This window comes from Lupinus angustifolius, unplaced genomic scaffold, assembly GCF_001865875.1.
Source record: "Lupinus angustifolius cultivar Tanjil unplaced genomic scaffold, LupAngTanjil_v1.0 Scaffold_311_4, whole genome shotgun sequence".
NCBI lineage: Eukaryota > Viridiplantae > Streptophyta > Magnoliopsida > Fabales > Fabaceae > Lupinus > Lupinus angustifolius.
Window position 1 is genome coordinate 2,725 of NW_017727642.1, and position 21,115 is coordinate 23,839.

At 31.4% G+C, this 21,115-nt stretch overlaps 1 pseudogene; it reads right to left on the reverse strand.

Annotated features, from left to right (window-relative positions):
- Positions 1-428: 428 nt before the first annotated feature.
- Positions 429-12,275, reverse strand: LOC109340972 (annotated as a pseudogene).
- Positions 12,276-21,115: the final 8,840 nt, after the last annotated feature.

Below are 21,115 nucleotides of genomic sequence, written 5' to 3' on the forward strand. Positions count from 1 at the left end.
ATCTCAAACAAATAAGTAATGATAAAATAAATCTTGAAAAGTAGACATAAGAGGCATTAATTATATATAGTTTTAAATAAAATATGAATTATTTTAATAAATGATTTTAAATAAGCCATTACTCTAACAAGTCTTCAAAATGTGGACATAGAGCATTAATTATATATAAATTTAAATAGAATATGAATTATTATAATAAATCATTTTAAATATGAATATTTGGAATCAAGTAATTTCTAAAATTTTCATCAAATCAATTAAGTTAATCATTTTTCAAACATTAAACTATGTAGTCTTAATTTTCCTATTATACCTAGGAATACGTAGGAGGAAGATAAACTATTGTGAGAGACAGAAATAAAAATTAAAACATTTTGTTTTAATAAATAATTTTTTTGTGGATATAAAAATTCATGCAATTAGCGACGTTATTGTTTTATCACGGCTGGACGATGTGCTAATAACTTACTTGATCTTTACTTGACTCCTGAGCTTAGAACTCTTGTTGGAGATGTTAAAATTAAGTGAGCCTTTTCCTAAGACACGAAACCGATATTCAACCAAAAATCGAGTTGTATTCCTTAAGTAATAAATAATAAATAATTGGAGGAAATTATCAAGCTGAGTAAAACAATAAGTATATTCATTAGCCACAAAGAGATACATGTTAAATTCATATGAAGAAACATGAACACAGTCTTATATGAACATCGTCTCAGATGCTACAACTTCTCTAATAACAATTCAAACTATGTTTATCTTTTACTAGTAAAAAGAACTAGTAAAAGTTATCACTAATTTGTTGTCAAAATAAGATTTTCTCATAAATGCAAAAAAAGAAAGAAGGAAAGTTTATAGTGCTTATTGAAATGTAATTCACAGGTGGAATGAAACGGATTGCATGTAATCATTAAAGAGCATGACTTATCATATTGGTTTGAGTAAATTATATTAACCCCCACCTACACAATTCACATATGTTTATATCTATATATTACGCTAACTATATATATATATATATATATATATATGAAATAAATGTTATTTTTAAACAAAAATGATAATGAATGTAATTAAATTAAAAACAATATTATATATTATGGAGACAATTTTAAATAGTGTAAGAGTCAACATATCTTTACTATTCTTAGTTCGATACAACATGTATCAATAATTTTAAGGAGATATTGTTTAAAGCAGTCTTATATAAATTAATGAACCAAAAATAATAAAGATTACTGACTCGTTACTATTTGGGTTTGTCTCCATTGTTCAACTTAATTATATTTATCACTCTTTTTATCTAGAAAGATTACGCTTATATCTTATACAGAGATAATCAATATGATGTATATATAAATTAAGGAGATTTGTGTAGATATAAAAAGGATAAAATGATTTATGTAATTTTACTAAAAATTGAAAAAATGTTAAAGTAATTTACTCTATTCTTTTTTTTAGTATATCCAATTGAATTCTATCATGATATGATTTATCATATTATGGAAAATAAAATAAAATTATTAGATATAACAAATCACGCTTATAATGTTTTGTCTAATAAATCAGCCCATTCACAACCAAGTAAATTAATATATTATATATTCACTAATTATCCAATCATGCACACCATAATATATAACTTTCAACCATTTTTACTTATTACTATACTATTAATTTGGAATACTTTCTTTTAAAAGTGCACAAAATCAAAAAAAATTCTTGATTGCCATGTTAAGTTACCATTAGACTCACGATAGTAGTAGTAGACTCACAATGGCTTGGTAAGGATAATTGCATATTATTCAGAGGAGGAGATGGGTAGTAAATGGAATAGTTGTTGAAGAAGTCTTTCTCGAACCACATGGTAATCTATCTCGATGTGCTTGTGCGTTCATGGAAGACATTGATGTTTGCTATATGACACGCAAAAGCATTATCACAATATAACATGGTTGGAGAAGTGTAAGAGATCTAAAGAGATTGAAGAAGATATGTGATCCATTGTAGTTGACAAGAAGTAGAAGCTAATACCCTATACTCGGCCTCAGATAAAGACCTAGTCACGGTTTGCGGCTTTTTGTATTTCCAAGATATGAGTGAGTCTCTTAAGAAGACACAAAGACCAGAGATAGATTTTCTGGTATCTAAGCATGGTGCCGAGTTAAAATCAGAAAAGGCTTTGACTATGATTTTGGAAAATGATGGATAGAAAATGCCTCGACGAGTTGAGGATTTGATGTATCTCACAACTCTGGTGACGACTTTGTGATGAGTTGTTGTAGGAGAAGCCATGAATTGAGTTAGTTGCTGGACAACAAAGGAAATATTTGGTCTTGTGTTGGTCAAATAGAGAAGTCTCCCAAAAAATCTTCTATAGGAAGCAGGATTTGGATGAGGGTCACCATCTCCTTGATGCAGCTTGGATGTTCTGACCATTGGTGTTGCTGCTAGTTTGGAAGATAGGTAACATGTATTTGATAGAATGTTTAGTGCATATTTCCTTGACACAATGTTATGCCTTTGGTGCTTCTAGCTATTTCAAGTCCAAGGAAAAACTTTAAAGGACCAAGATCTTTAATTCAAAATAGATGATGCAAATGATGCTGAACGAAAGTTATTTCAGAGGAGGTAGTACTAGCCAAAATTTGGCCATCAACATATATAAGTAGAGCTGTAAAATGATTAGATGCAGATTTAGTGAATAAAGAATGACCATGTTGTGATTGAGTGTAGCCAAGGGAAAAAAGTATAGGATAACTTGTGATACCATTGCATACTTGCTTGTTTGAAGCCATAAATAGATTTGCACAATTTGCAAACTTGGTTTGGTTTGGGTCCAACAACTCTAGGCGGTATAGACATATATACCTCTTCATGTAAATCACCTTGAAGAAATGCATTTTTGATGTCAAGTTGGTGTATGGACCAATTTTGACAAGAGGCAATGGCAAGTAATAGCCATAGAGTAGTGAGCTTGATGATAAGAACAAAAGTAGCAAAATAGTCAATGCCTTCGGTTTGAGTGTATCCCTTTGCAACAAGTCTTGCTCTATATCTTTCTATGCTTCCATGAAACCTATGTTTAATCTTGTAAACCCACTTGGCTCGTAGGGGAAGTTTATTGGGTGGAAGGTCAACCAAGGACCAAGTGTGATTAAGTTCAAGAGCATTATGTTCATTCTACATAGTTTCTATCCAATGAGGTGATTTAATAGATTGGTTATATATTTTTGGTTCATATTTAGTAGAAATGGATAAAGTATGATATAGGTGTTTTGGTGTTAGGTTGTGGCAGGATAGGACAAAGGACAATGGATGATTAGCTCTAGGTGAGTTTGCTGAATGTGTATGGTTAAGAAGTGAATAATGGAAGTCTTATAGATAGGAGGGAGGATGTCTATTTTGTAGTGGAACTTCTAAGTTCTATAGGTGAGGAGGTTGGGTGACTGATAGGTTCACATGAAGTTTGTGAGGGCATACTTGTAGGAAGGTGGGTTGGAGTGACTAGTTGTTGAGTCTAGGAAGGGGAATCAAAGAACAAATAATCTATGTTAGGAGTTAGGGTAATATGATCAGAAAAAAGGTTGCAAGGAAGGTTGAATCATGGCATAGGGAAAGATATGTTCTTTAAAGAGCACGTTTCTAGATAGAAAGATCTCTTTAGTATTAAGGCCAAGAAGCAGATACCCCTTTATTCCACATTGATAGCCTAAGAAAACACATTTATTGGCTCTAGAGTCCGTTGTTGTTCTATTGTGCTGAAGGGTGCATGCATAGCAGAGACTACCAAAGACTCTTAGGTTGTCTAAGGATGGTTCTTTGTTATGTAAGATGGTAAAGAGGGACTTGTGTTGTAACACATGGCTAGGTAATCTACTGATCAAGTAAGTGGGACACTTAACAACATAGCCCCAATAAATCTTAGATAAATGAGACTGAAATAGTATAATCGTTGTGATATTTAAGAGATATTTATGTTTTCTCTCAACCACAGAGGTTTGTTGAGGTATTTCAAAACAACTAGTTTGGTGTATTATGCCAAGGTTTTTATAGAATGAAGACATGGTAAATATAGGGCTATTATCAATTCTAATAGTCTTGATCACTTTATTAAACTGAGTTTCAACTATGGTAGTATGTTTTGGACAAGGGTGCTGGCCTCCCCTTTGGTTTTCATTAGGAATAATCATGTATGCCTACTAAAATCATCTATGACAGTAAGAAAATATGTATGGCCATGTATAGAAGAAACAACTGACCCCCATATATCCATGTGAACAATATCTAAAGTGAAATTGGTTTTATGTAAACTGATTGGAAAATGCGACTTTGTTAGTTTTTCCATATAACAGTAATTAGAAACATGTGAAGGATTGTAGTTAACATAAGAAGAATTCTTAGAAATGCTATGCAAAACATAATTAGAAGGATGGTCTAACCTAGAGTGCTACAAATCAAAAGGAGCATTATGAGCATTATCAGTAATTGTATTAACAAAATGTAAATTGAATCTACTTGAACTTGCAGCCATATTAAGCACATATAAGACATTCAGAGCTTTAAGATGTCCAATCGTCTTAAAGGTATTCATATCTTGAATAAGGCAATGAGACTTATCAAATATCAATCTACAATTAAGTGAGGCATTGAGTTTGTGTATTGAGATAAAATGATATTGAAAATTTGGTATATGTTGTACATCATAAAGAACTAAATCAGTGGATAAGGTGATAGTTCCATAATGTTTGGCAATACTACTTGATCCATTTGGAAATCAGATTGTAATAGTTTTAATTGATTGATAATAGTCAAAATCAAATAAAGATGAACTTACATGATCAATGGCTCCACTATCTAATATCCAATAATGCGTTTTACCTAAGATGTTGTTGTTATCTGATGCATCAGTTGTGGATGTCATGCCAGTGTTGGTCAAGATTGAATTGTAGGCTAGTCCTTTTGTTTTTATTAGTGTCATCAGTGGTTGGTTGTGTCTTTGTGATGTTGTTATCAGATCCAATTATAAGTCTTGATTTGTTGTAATTCAGAGGAATACCATGCTTAAAATAACATGTCTCTATAGTGTGTCTTTCTTTGCCACAATGAGTACACACTTTTACAGAATTGAATCTATTGTTGTTGTAGGATCTTGCACTGGTTCTACCTCTACCCATTGTGATATTAGAAGGATTTATTCTAGATGCTTGTCTCCAAGTTTGATCTTGGTTACTGGTATTGAATAGGGCTTTGGATTCTCCTAAGTTTTGTTCATTCAATTTTCCTTCTGGTTGGACAATCAAAGAGAAGGTTTTGTTGATGGTAGGTAAGGGTTCCATAAGGATAATTTGGGACTTGGAGGTTTGGAATTGGTCATTCAAGCTCTTTAAAAAATAGATCACATATTATGCTTCCATACTTTCTTTGATGATTTTAACAAGGTCACACTTAAACTGGGTATCACAAGTACAAGTAGGTATTGTCTTAAGAATTTTAATTCTTACCAAAGGGTTTTGAGGTAGTGAAATAGGTGGAAATATATTTATCACCTTGTTTAATAGAATGAACTTCTTGCAGTAAATTGGACATTCTAAAATAGTTTCCCTTAGAAAATCTATCCCTTAGATCTTGTCAAAGTTCTTGAGCACTATCTATGCACACAATAAAGATGAACTTACATGATCAATGACTCCACTATCTAATATCCAATAACGCGTTTTACCTAAGATGTTGTTGTTATCTGATGCATCAGTTGTGGATGTCATGCCAGTGTTGGTCAAGATTGAATTGTAGGCTAGTCCTTTTGTTTTTATTAGTGTCATCAGTGGTTGGTTGTGTCTTTGTGATGTTGTTATCAGATCCAATTATAAGTCTTGATTTGTTGTAATTCAGAGGAATACCATGCTTAAAATAACATGTCTCTATAGTGTGTCTTTCTTTGCCACAATGAGTACACACTTTTACAGTGTGTCTATAGTGTCTCTATAGTGTGTCTATCCCTTAGATCTTGTCAAAGTTCTTGAGCACTATCTATGCACACAATAAAGATGAACTTACATGATCAATGGCTCCACTATCTAATATCCAATAATGTGTTTAACCAGCATAGTGTTACACCTTTCTCATGTATCAAATTCAATATCAGTGGTTTTTGGCATTCTAATTAATCCATCAACAAATTTATATTTCTTATTTTAGAGCAAGGCTCTCCTCATGGATTTACTCCATGAGTGATAGTTTCCACCTTCAAGGGATGGAGAAACAATAATAGACCCTAGGTTTTCTCCGGGGTGGAGATAATATGGATTGCAAGGGTTTTGTATATAAACTATAGAAGGAATAATGGCAGGAATGTCTTGTGAATTATCAAAATCTATGTCTGCCATGCCTTCTTAGGGTAAAGCAGAAAATGCAGAAGTTATGCAGAATGGCAAAACAAATTTGGAGGGAATGATAAACCTTTACAATGTGATACCTTGATCTGATTTCACAATCTAGAATGTGATAAAGCATAAACGTATAGTCAAGTATGTGAATACCTTAAAGAAGAACAACAAAGAACTCCTCCTTTCTTCGAGAATGAGATTGAGCAAAAGTAAAGAGGTTTATGCACAACAAAGCTCTTAGAATGAGAACTCTGATACCATCTTACAATAGTAAAATGAAATATACCTCATTCTTATTGATGTGAAAAACCAAGTCATGCTCCTTTTATACAAGGAAGGGTTGCTTGAATAACAAGGAAGGGTTGCTTGAATAACAAGCAACCATGACTAACTAACTTAACTAATATTGGCGCCAAAAGCAAACAACTATATCTGGTTGGAGAAACAGAAAACTAAACCTATAAAAAGTAGAGAATAAAGGCAATGAAAATATACATTAATAAAAGAAGTAGGGTGTATAAAAAATTCATATCTAAAAAATTTCAAACATCTCAATTGGAAACTAATTACTAATTGCATTTTTGATATGGATCAAAATTTTGAGTTTTTGCTTATTTTTTAAAAATATGCTTAAAATTTAAATTATGTATGTTTTCCGACCAAATGAAATTATAAACTCAATTTTTTTTTGAAAAAATAAACCAAAAATAGAAGCTCCAAAATCATGTGTTGACTTATTTTTTTCAATTTTCCACTTTTCATTGTAGCCTATCATAAAACTTGACATTTGTGTATTATTTATTTTATGAATTATGTAATTCAAGTTTAAGAACGTCTATTTATTTGTTTGTCATATTAATTTTTAATATCAATATTGGTTTTTATATTGCATTTTATTTTATTATAATTTTTAGCCTTTGTTATGCAACATTAATTTTTTTAAAAATTGTAGTAAAAATATATATGATAGTAAATATTAAAAAATGTATATTTAAAAATAGTATAAAAAACAATCAAAATAATCATAACATAAATAATTAACCTTGTACCATTTGCTGTAATTTACTATGTAAAAAACAAATCTTTCCACCTTACCCAAACAAAACACATTAGTTTATAATTAGATTTCAGCTAAGGTACTCAAACATAAATATATTAAAATATGAGAGTTTATAATCTCAGTTTATAAACTGAAACTAAAAACATAGTCAAACTTGATAAAAACTAACAAAGTTTATGGTTGTTTTCAGCAACAATCAATTTCATCAATATAGAGCATAAAAGCAAACTACAAAATAGACAACTCTTGCACATGCAGATAAGGGAACATTTTAGTTTCAACAAGTTTCATACAAAACACTAAAAAAGTTGCAAGCACTTCCACAAACCAAACAACTAAGAAGGAAATGGGTTAATCTGAACAACCTTCTTCCAGGATGGCCTATTACTAATATCGTCCCACCAAGCACTCACATTTTTCCTATCTCTAACCATATATGCTTTTCTCATTAAACCCACCAAATAATGAGTAAATGGAAGATGGCTAAGATCAGCAAGACTGAAAAAATCACCAGCCAAGTACTTGGTCGTGGACAACCTATCCTCATAAATGTCTAACACCTTGGCCAATTTTTCTTCACATTCCTCAATCACTTTAGGGTCTAAAGGAGTGCTCATTATTAGCGAAACTAGAATGCTCATAACTAAGCTGAAGATTGGTGGGTTGAAGTTTTGGGCTTCAACTTCTTGCCACTATTCCACAAGACCTCTTTCGTCTATTGTCTTCCCCATCAAGTCAATTCCTTGGTTTTTGTACTTTTCTACATAGTACTTTTCTACATGATTGATTTGAAATCAGTGTGTCAGTTGGATTATACTTATTCTGGATTAGCAAAGGGCACAAAACATTTTATCAATGTCTTGTCTAGGAGAATGATAGAGACGATGTGAAACTTAATTCTCAACATTCCCCTCCATACAAGCTTGATCACGTGAATAATATTTGACCTATGATTAAAGGGTATTATTTGGCCTATAACAAGGCTCTCTGTTAAAGTTTAAAATAGTTATTTAACTATGAGAGAAGTAACCAACTAATATTTAAATTATGTCGTCGATATGAAGCTTACTTCCAACATTTGTTGAATGGCCCAGATGATACATTCTTCTTTGACCTCCTTAAGAAAAGTAATAGCATATGCAATACTAAATTAATTTGTCATGTTCTCCTTATGAAAAGAAGAAAGGAATAGGTTTAGGAGAGCTATGATGTTTGGCATGTACGATCTTTCATAGTCCCTTAACTATATTTTTCATTTTTGATCAGAAGTTTGGAATCCACCTTGATAATAAGAACCAGTAATATCGACAAGTTCATATTTTCAAGAATTAGAAGATTTTTGCTTAAGTAATTAAAAAAGAATACTTTATTTAAAGTGATCAAGTTAAATAAATTATATTTATTCTAACTTTAACTTTTCGAAAAGCACTCAAATATGCGTGATATTAATTATGACCTTCCACATGTCTATGTAATAGTTAATGATCAAGTCCAACAACTACGGATGTTCAATAAAGTATTGATATAAAATTTGTTGGAAAAGAAAATGTAAGTAAAAATATGAAGAAATCCTATAAAATTAGTGGTTTGATTATTTTCGTAATTAAAAATTGGAATTAAATTATTTGCAAGAGTAATTGTCATGCTTTCTGAAGTTTAGGGTGAATAGTTTTAAAAATGAAAAAGATAATGACAAACGTGTTTTGAGGAAATGAAACCATGAAAATGATTTTTTTTAAAATGAAATCATGAAATAGAAATAGAAAACATTTCATGAAAGCAGACAAACTCTTATACTCTTATTTTTCGTTGGAGGTTTAGGTACTCCTATTTCATTGGATGAGGCTACATCCAATAGATCCTTTGGTCACTTCACAAGAGTTGATTTGAAGAGCTCCCTACCAAATCCGATTCTAGTTGAGAGGAAAGGGTTTGTGTTCTTTGTTTCCATTGAGTATGAAAATCTACCTGGTTTTTTCACAGGGTGCCACTCCATAGGGCATCTTGTTGTAGTGTGTAGGAAAAAAAATATGTTGTGGTGGAGGAGAGCCTCAAACCAGCTAGTAAGATGGCTAACTTTGTGGCCAAGCAATCAAAGGAGAAACCAGTTGATAATATCGTAGTTAACCTTGAAATTGATCATTCAGAGAATATGAATCTTTTGGAAAGGGTTGTTCTTCCTCCTGATCCTGGCCTAGTTTCTTTGCAAGGTATTATTGAGCTACCCATAGTAAATACAAACATTGATAGTAAAACCTATGATTCTTGCCAATAAAACCAATCCTCTATTTTGGTCTTGATTGGTATGAAGTTGTTCATTGTTAATGATAGAAGTCTTCTTCTCCCTAGCATTTGGGGTATCAGTCAACTTGGCCTCCAACCAAATGTTATTGCTAACTCTTCCCAACAAATCTCAATTTAGCTGGACATTGAGCACAAAAAAAACATTTTATGTGTTTTTATGCTCATAATCAACTCTTGCAAAGAAGCCAACTTTGGTATGAAATCAACTCTCTTCTAACTTCTTTTGTTGGGCCTGGAGGTTGCATTGATGACTTCAATGTTGTGTTAGGGGCTAATGAATGCAGAGGATCTCATTTACCTAAAAGAATTGCTTGTGAAGACATCAAATCCTTCACTGAGGAGGCCAATCTAACTAATGTTGTCACTAGAGGAGCTCATTTCACCTGGTCCAACAAGAGAAGAGGCGTTGCCCACACTGATAAAAGACTTGATAGAGCTATCTGTAATGACTCTTGGTTGAATGAGTGGTCTCGCTCTACTTGTTACACCTTGCCTATAACTGGTTCTGATCATCACCCTTCGATGTTGTATGCCTCTAGGATTTGTGTCATAAAACCTGTCCCTTTCAAATTTCATGAAATGTGGATTCTTCATCCTAGTTTGAAAAACTTGGTTGAGGATAGCTGGAATTCTAGGGTTGTTGGTTGTCCTATGTTTGTCCTCTCCCAGAAGCCAAGGACCTCAAAACTTGCTTGAGAACCTGGAAGAAAGAGGTGTTTGGTAACATTCATCTTAGGGTTAAAATGGCCTTGGAGGAAATTGACTCTATTCAGCAAAGAATCCATGTCGTTGGTAATGATTAGGACCTCCTGGCTTATGAGAATTTGGCTCAACAAGAGCTTCTAATTGCTTTAAGGATTGAAGAGGAGTTCTGGAGGGAGAAGACTAGAGGAAATTGCCACACTAGTGGTGACAAAGACACAGCTTATTTTCATAAGCTGGCTAAGATCAGACAAGCCAATAAATCCTTGACTCTTCTAAGGATGAAGAAAACACTCTCTGGGATCCTGCTGCCGTTGCTAACCATGTTGTGTCCTATTTTATAGAGTTATATGCTTTTGATAATTACTCCTAGCCTAATGATCTTATTCAGTTTGTGATCCCAAAAATGGTCACTTAAGGGGATAATTGCATGCTTACCAATATCCATTCTCATGAAGAAATCAAGGCTGTTGTTTTTTCTTTGAAAGGTGACGGGGCTCCTGGCCTTAATGGTTTTGGGGGATGATTTTATCAGGACTTATGGGAGATTGTTAGCTTAGATGTTTGTAACTCAGTTTCCCAATTCTTCACTCAATCTTGGATGCTTCCTAATATAAACTCCAATTCAATGGTCCTTATTCCTAAGTCTCCAAGGGCTGACAAGATTGAGGACTTCAGGACAATTGCTTTGGCCAACTTCTAATTTAAAGTTATTTCTAAAGTCTTGGCTGATAGATTGGTAATTGTTGCCCCTATAATTGTTTCCAACGAGCAAAGAGGCTTTATAAAGGGAAGACATATTCAAGATTGCATCTGCATTGCCTCTGAAGCAATTAACCTTCTAGGCCATAAGACCTTTAGTGGCAACTTGGCTGTAAAATTGGATTTTAGAAAAGCTTTTGACACAATTGATTGGGGTTGCTTGCTGGACACACTTCAAGATTTTGGGTTTGATAGTAAATTTATTAGATGGATCAAGGTCATTTTGAACTCAGCTAAGCTATCAATTATTGTTAATGGCCAAAGTGTTGGTTATTTTGCTTGAAAAAGAGGGGTTAGAAGAGGGGATTGATGTGAACCCCAAAAAGCCTAACCTTGACATTGATGGTCTTGAAGGCATAAGTGGTCCTATGACTAGGGCAAGGGAAAAAAGGGCTCAAAATGCCCTTGGACAACTCATAATGTTGATCCGTGATGGTGAGCCAAAGATAGCCCAATGGGGTCTAAAGATGCTCACCAGTATCTTGGTCCATGGTTCTGACCGAGCCAAGGATGGACCAGTCCATGCGCACGAGACAGGCTACAGGTTTGACTCGGGCGCCAAAATTGGCCTTGGCATGGAGCCACACGCATCAGGCATGAGACATGGCCGAGACAACTCTGACCGAGTTGAGGTCTCTGGTGCACCCAGTGTTGCACCAGGCGCTGGGCCAAACTGGCCTGGCCAGGAAATCTGACTGAGGCGCATGCGCCTAGTGTTGATGTGTGTTAATAGCATTTTTGGGTTGATGTGTATTAAAAATATGTAACATTTTTCTTAAGTAATTGATCAAATAGAAGATTGAAGGAAATAAAAAAAAATGCATTTTTATTCCACAATAACTATTATTTGAAAGAAACTAACTACTAATTGATAAGGAATGAAAAACTTTGGCAAGAGAAATTTTACCTGCAACTTGAGATATTCAGGTTGCTTATGCTCTCCCTTAAAGCCATCAACAAACACTGTTTCATACTCTATTTCCTTCTCAATGAGACATACTATAACCCTTTTGGGGCAAGCATAGTCTGCGCCATACACCTTCACCACCATCTTAATTAGCAAAGTGATCAAAAATCTGGAGGTGTATTGCTTATGGGTTAACCTTGTTGCTTCTTATAGTGTCCACCAAAAAAATCAGAAGAAAGTTCCAGAAAAGATCAACGTTCATGGTTCCAAAGGAAAAAAAATATCCTCCACCATCGGAGATGCAAGTTATTGATTTTGCTTTTATATTTAAGGATAAAAGTATCACATCATAATATATTAACATTTTTCATGCACCTCAATCCCATCCAAATTACATACTATATAAATTAAGCATTTATGATTTATTAATAATTACCATGATATTAAATAGTAATCTGACTAATCTCACAGCACTTTTTATTTTTTAATTATTTTTGTTGTTTTAGGTATTTTTTGTGCCTTTAAAAAAATTACACGATGGAGGGATCAAGGTAGGGATAACAATAGATACTCGAACACGTAGATAACAATTGTAACAAATCAAGTTAGGATACATGTTTTTGGACTCGCGAGTAGTTAGGATATCAAATTTCTTCTTCTTTTGATTTTCTAAAATAACATACGTAATTATAAGAAATACGTGAACAAACTTATAAGTTGTTTGCAAAAATTTGAAACGTTTTCTGAATTTCTAGATATTCGTGGATTTGCTGGTTGCACAAGGATATGTATGTAGCAGATTCGACGAGTATCTTGAAGGTCTAAGGTAGGTCTGAGTCCCAAAAAGCAAAATGGAGAGGATCCATCTAGTGCACATCCCGAATTCATCTAGACTCATTTTCATCCGTAGATCAAACTTTCTTTTTTCCATATCATTCATTTATTCTATTTTTTTCTTTTCTCTTTTTGAAATTAGATAGGAATATTATAATAAGATCATAGTTATAAAAATTATACCGTAGAGATTGGTTCAACCAGAAAACTGATTAATCAATCTCCATATCATATAGCACTAGTCATGAACAAAAGTAGTCAAATTCAATCATACTGATTAATTTTTTTTTAAAGTGTATCAATCACAACGATCGAATTCCATTTAAAATACAAAATTTAATTAATGTGACTTAATTTTTTTTTCTAAAATCTTATTGCGAAGAATAAAAAAACAATCATTATATTTGTTTGTACTTAAAAAAACATGGTATACCATGAAGTCAACATTTTTTTTAACAAATTATTTTAATAAAAATATTTATCGCACTCTTAATAGTTTTAAAACATCAATATTAGTATAATATAAATGTATGTCTAGTTTCACATGTATGTGAAAATTGTTATTCCACCATAGCATTACACTAATCAATACAATATGTATAACATTGGTCAAAATATTATATTCTGATAATTTCTAAATTTGTGTACATTAACCTTAAACCAGAAAAAATTAAGAACATATATTATTACCATATAATATAATGTTACCATTTTTATCTCATTGCAATACACCCTTTTTTATGCGTAGTACTCCCCTTGTAATCATGGTATACTGGTATATATGATATTTTCTTAATATATCATTTTTCTTTCTGTATTTATTTTTTCTAATGTTTATGAGTATCTATAAAATAATAATTATATATAAATATGGAAAAAAACAATTAATACACCTTTGAACCTCAAACAAATAAATAATGATAAAATAAATCTTGAAAAGTAGACATAAGAAGCATTAATTATATATAATTTTAAATAAAATATGAGTTATTATAATAAATGATTTTAAATAAGCCATTAATGTAATAAGTCTTGAAAATGTGTAGACATAGAGCATTAATTATATATAACTTTAAATAGAATATGAATTATTATAATAAATGATTTTAAATATGATTTTTTCGAATCAATTTAAATAAATTTAAAACATTTATCAAATCAATCAAGTTAATCATTTTTCAAACATAGAACTATGTAGTCTTAATTTCCTTATTATATTTAGGGATATATAGGAGGAAGATAAACTATTGTGAGACACAAAAATAAAAATTAAAACATTTTTTTTTAATAAATAATTTTTTAAGGATATTAAAGTCCATGCAATTTGTGATGTTATTGGTTTATCACGGCTGGACAATATGCTAATAGCTTACTTAATCTGTACTTGACTCGCAAGCTTAGAACTCTTGTTTAAAGATCATAAATTATCCAAGTTGTGCATTATAGAGTTTTCTACTTTTAACTGCCAAAAACATAGTGATGACCTAAATCTTGTTGGAGATGTTGAAATTAAGTGCGCCTTGTTAGAAATTCATAATTTCTAATTAAGGTATGCATCATAATTTAATACAATTATATCGGGTATTTATTTTGGGGTTAAAAAACAAATGATATAATTACTGGCAACTTATAAGACTTCTGAAACTGATAAAGGATATGTACTTAATGAGTGGATACCCAAATAGTTGGCCTATAGGGGATAATGGGAAACCTATAAGTTAATGTATAAGGAACAATTATAGTCCACAATACACCAAATCACATATAGTTTTCACATTTTCCCATCAGAGAGAAAATGAAGGTCCCAAAAGGAATTAAGGATTTAATTGAGGAAGATCATCATACCAAAACTCTCTCAAAATATATATCAAAGGAGTAGACCAGAGAACATGGATTCATATATGACTTTGTATCGTTGTTTCATATTATGTGTGAGAATCATGAGATTCAAGATTCTAGGATTGATATTTCACCAATCATCAGGAAGTATCTAACAAGTGGTATTAGAGTTTTAGATTCTGAATTTTATGATTCTTCATTAAAGTTGTTTTCTTCCCAATTCTTTTATGAACCCTAATTTTTTCAATTTGGGTATTTTTATGTTTTCACTGTTTGTTATGAAAATTGGATATTTATGAATAATGCGGACAACTTTCATGTGCTTCCGCTTATTTGAATCATGTGTAATTTGTATTATGGATCCTTACAATATGTATTGAAGTATATATTCAGATATGTGCATGGACATTGCATTAACTTTGGTGGCTCTGTTATACAATATGTATAGTATATGTGCACTAATGCCTTAGTGTTAGACATTAACTTTTGTCCTTTCACAATTTTGTAATTTTTTAAAGTAAATGTATAAGGTATATATGTTAAGATGTGTTTTATTTTATACATACTAGCATGTTGACAGGCACTATCGTGCCTGTCAACCCGCTTTTCTATTGTTTGTAATGTAAAATATATTAACTTATGTTATATATATTGCAAATTGTAGATGAATATATTGGATCGGGGTAATTTTTCAATCTTAATTTTTAAAAATTGAACATTGAAATAATTAAATCAATCGCAATTTTATTTTTATAAGTGAAGTGTATAATTAGGACGTAATCATTAAAATAAACTTATCATATTTATAACGTAATATGTGAGGTAGTCGTCAAATATTTGTCAACTACATTCTTATTTTTGTAATAATGATTGCACATATTAGTAGTTATGATAACAAGAGTAATGATTTTTGTGATAATGATTGCTCGTTATAGTAAACATCAATATTTTTGTATTTTTTTGGAGAAAATATAAGAAATAATTTGTCCAATATAATGAATTTTTATAGTAAATAAGTAACATATAGATGTTTTATAGATGAATTATAAAAAAGTAGTAGGATAAGATAAAGAAGAAAACAATTAATCTGAATCAATGGTGTTGGTTATGAAAGTAATGATTACATTATTATTGATACTACACCTTATGATGAAACAACTTTATGACTAAAAAACAAATAGTGAAAAAAGAGTGACTCTCAATCATTTAATGAGTTAGTTGTTAAATGATTGAGAGTAAGAATATTTTCTTCCTCTTAGACCATGTAAGATAATTTCAAAATCATTGTAGGCAAGTAGGACCATTAAAATGAAATGTGAAGACCGTCATTACAACAGAAAATGCAATGAACATATGAAAGAATGAAGAAAGTTTGGTAGTTTAATTTTGGATATAATCTTAGAGTTTGTATTTTCCCTTGTACCAAAGCAAGAGCAGTTGGTACTGCAGAACTATACTTCAAGGATTCTGCCAATTCCAACAATAAAGCAAGAAAAATATAAGAAAAACTTAAGAAATAAGTTATAACTATGCCATTGAATTTATTAAATTCAAAATATAAGAAAAACATGCAACCAACTTTTTAATACTTAAATTTCATACTGACCTACATGAGAGTATATGAATACACATCTATAAGAATAAATAAGTTGTCAATTGTTGACTGATATGTGTTTAGACCAAATGTAATAAAAAAATTATTTATACTACTATATAATCAATTTTGTGTACAATATACTTTAACATGATCACTTCTACAAAGTTCAACTACCAACTAAAGAGTTTATGTAAAACCCACACTTTAAAATCTGGCTTACATGTAAATGATTTTATATTGTTAGTCTTTGCAAACAAATTGCAACCTCTAATATGATGTTTCAAATTTAATTGAAAATACTCAATTAACTTGAAAGAAAATTTTATAGTATTACTAAAATAATACTGTGAACATTATTGAACAATAATAATAGAAATCTTCCTATCAAACGAATAAAAAAAGGTTACATAACCATTTGTAACTATTTACATTTGAAGCAATTATTAATTGAGCGGTTATAGTCACTTTTTAAAATCACATTAACCTTTAAATTTAAAAGGAATGTGCAACACATGCAGCAAAAGTTGAATGTCCCAAAGAATTGAATAAATGACATATTCTAAGGTGAGGGTATTTATTCCACATGAAAGTTAACATTTAAGTAAAAGTATTCAAATGTAAAAACAAAGTAAGTAGATACCTTATATAAAGTTCTATTATGCAGGTTTGGGAAAATTTGATAAATAAACTTTTCAATAAGTAATTAAATTAGATAGATTAGTTTATGGAATTATGGTGCACAATACTATAATGTTTATTTATCAAACTAATTCAATGAATTATCTATTTTCATATTGGTTATCTCCAAAGTACGCAAACACCTTATATAAATGTGAATCACCTATCCACAAATTGAAAAGGGAGTCTCTACATAATTCAAGTATTCGGTTAAATATAAATGTCAACATTCAATTATGCAATTACCTAATACAATTGATTGTGTATGGCTAAGAGAAACAACTAAAAAACATAGAAAACAAAATAATGTAATACAAATAAACCAAGAACATATTATGTGATTAATTTCACAACACAGCATCAAATTCTCCATAACATAAGTGAGTTGTTATTCATTTTTATGGTGGGATTTGAAGTAGTGTTTAACTATTTTGTAGGACACGTTAACTTTTTCAACTCTACATCAAATTATTCAGTCCGACATGAGAAACATCAATCTGACATTAAAATATAATCCTTCTTCTTCATTGGAGTATATATCATAATCAAAAGTTGAACTCCAAACACCAAATTAAAGTGGAAAAAAAGGAAAAATAGAAAGAAAAAAAAGAAAAAAGAAGTACCTAAGGCTGGAAGATAACATATTTCACAGTGCCACTTCCACTTAGTTTGCAAAGCCTTGAATTTACATTTAATGTCTGCTTCATATGCACATCGGTAGAAGCACATCTATATATTGTCTGATTTCTATGCACATGGGTAGAAGCACAATGTAAGCGAAGGTAAGTGAAGATGAAAAAGATAGTAAGAGTATATAGGCATGAAACTTAACCAAAAGTAAGCGAATTAATACAATGTTTAGTGATATCTGACATTTATTACTACATCTCAAAAATCAGTTGGAAGATTGAATGAGGGAGAATTAGATGAAAGGAGTAGATGTTATAAATAATATGGAGGCTTAACTTGTGATATGTTGTCTGCAATCCATCCACATTCTTTGCAGAATGTCAAACTACCTTCCATCAATGTTTTATATGATGTAAAATTGTCAGGGAATTTTGCCTTGTGCACTAGTAGTTAAAATGGAGAGTAATTACATTTAAGACTCCTATAAATTTAAATTAAGATTGTGGAAATAAGAAATCTTAAACAAACAATCTCTAACGTGAACCTTAAAACTTGAATTAGTGTGCTTGTCATACTAATAGATCTAAGACATGCAATGTATTATGTCACCTTATTAATGATTGCAACAATAGATTGAGTTGATAATCATATGAATTGCCTAAATGGCGATGAAATAATCTCATTCAAAGTTGAAATTAAATTAGTTAATAAATATGAACATAGAGTTTTGAAGGAAAGTCATGTTTGTTTGATTGAAAAATTTCATCAAACAGGTTTTGCTCATAAACAGGTTTTGCTCATAAGTATGAATGCAAAAGAGATGATTGTTAAAAATTGGGGAAACAAAGAGGTACCATATTGTAACAAAGTGGTAAGCTTCGTTCTAAGTGGATTGGTGATTTTGTTGTTACTAATGTGTTTCCTTATGGTACTGAAGAAATCAAAAGTGAATCCATAGATAAGAGCTTCAAGGTTAATGGAGCATCGCCTCCAGCCTTTCCTCACAAATCCTTCCTTAGTGGATGAACTTGTGGAGGAGGACTAATTGGTTGAACTGACTTTCCTCCCTTCATGAATCAGGGAGTTTTCATTTCTCTTCTCTACTTTTTATTGCACTTGTCCAATTCTATTGATTGATATGTATGTCTGAATTTTCTGATTATGCTACATTGAAACAATGTGTAGTTTAAGTGTGTGGGAGACTATTGTAGGTTGTAGGTTTTTGTTGATGCATGCTTTTCTTTGACATTTAGGTTTTGCTTAGGTTTGGGAATTTTCTCTCCTACTTTCATTCACTTAAGTCTTGATATCTTGTGGTGTGAATCCATGCATTTCTGTATGTCAAGTTGCTTTTGAGAATTAAGAGGTTGAAACAATTGTGATAGACTTGTCCCTTGTGAGAATTTGAGCCTTAATTGTGGATGGATTGTTGTATGCCATCTAATATTCTTTCATGTGTGATTGCACTCTTGATTACTTGCACTCTAGAACTTGACTTGTTTCTTGTTGATACTTGATATTCACATGCACATATTGAAGTGATCTAGACATTTCTTTTGAATACGCCATTTAGCCATATAAGCCTACCTTGAATGAATTTATCCTTTGATAGCCCCTTTTAGACTTTTACCTCTTTCATTATTATCTAGCTCATTACAAGCGTATAAGTGAAAAACCATGATTGTCCTAACCTTAGGGAATTTTGGAGCTTTGGATTTGTTTTGGGAATGGGTATTAAGTAAGAAAGGATGTCTTGTTCTTCAAATCTTGTGGATTCTTAGTTATGTCTTAATGATGGTTGATACAATTGTGTACGTAAGTGTTCATACAAAAAACGAAAATAAAAAAGAAAAACAACAAAAAGAGAAACAAAAGTGAATAAAAGGTTGAGTAAGGAACAGAAGATTGGAACTAGAGATTTGATCTTATTTTGGGTTGATTTTTTCTTACTTTTTACTTATTCCCTATTGCTCCTCTATTCGATTTGGTTTTACCAACATATCCCATATTTATCCTACCTTGTCCTTGGCCCCATTACAACCTTGAAAAGTCATTTTGATGTTTATGTGCATGTGCTTATGATGTTGATGTTAGAGGCTTGTCAAGCTTATGGTTGTGTTTGTTTTATGAAGTGTTTTGAGTATAAACACTTGCAACCTAAGACATATGAGTGTAAACACTTTAGAAAGCATATCTTGTGATGTTCTATCATTGTTGTGAGTCGACTCTTGGTTTTATTGGTTTCTTGGCATATTTGAATTCTATGGATGATGTTCATGTATATCTTGATTTGATTCTTTTACTCTTGTGTGTTTGATTTTTCCCATTTCATTTCATTTCCTAGATTTCATTGTGAAGTATGTGATTTTTTTTAGGTGTTCCATTTTCTAGTTTTTGTGATCTTCTTGCATGACTCACTTTGGTGCATATCGGTTAGCATAGCCTTATTTCTTGATTTTGCCCAGGAGTGCAAAAGGTTAAGTGTGGGGTTATTTGATGAACAATATATTACACACTATTCATAACCTTAATTTAGTATGATTGATGATTCTTGGTGCCTAATTGCCTTTGTTTCACATGGTTTACTGTTTTAGACTTTATTGGACTAATATTCCTAAAATAAGTTAAATTAGAATTATTTAGCCTGATTAAATCTATTATCATTTTTATATCATATTTGGCACCAATGGAATTTTGGGCATTATGGAAGTAGAGGATATATGTTGAAGTGAAGATTGTATTTTTATTTTGGGAGTTTTTATTTGTAAATTCGATTTTAGTTTTGGACCCATTGTTTAGGGCCCATTGTAAAAGAGGGAACTCGAATTCCACTCTCACTCTCTACATTCACTCATTTTTAGAATTTTGTTTTTCCCTCTTTTGCTCTGCTAGGGTTTGCTCAACATTTTTGGTTAATATTCATCTTCTTCATTTTCGGTTTCTTTCTTCCACCCAATGGAAGGCTAAACTTGTAGACTATATTCCTTTGGTAATGTATCACAACTCTTGAGGTTTTGTTATTAATGCATTTTCGGTTTCTTTATTGCTTAATGCCATTGCTTAGAAACTGGTTGGTTGAGTTTATCTTGACTTAGTTGATTTACTCTCCCTATTGCATGAATGCTTAGTTCGTGTGAATTTGTTAATCGTTTCATGCTTATGTTGATTTCGCTTAGTTAGAGGATTAGGTTTTGGAAATTTGAATTGATTATCGCTTAGTTAATTGATTCTCAACAAATTCGAAAGTTAATGGTTGGAATCTGAATATAATCTTTTGAAACCGAGGATTGAGTTGCGAACAAATGAACCAAAGGTATTTAGACGTTTTATTACATTGCTTAATTACTGTTTTTAAATTTGATTTATGTTCATACTATCCAACAACAAAAACCCCCTTGTGTGTGTGTGAGTATAAG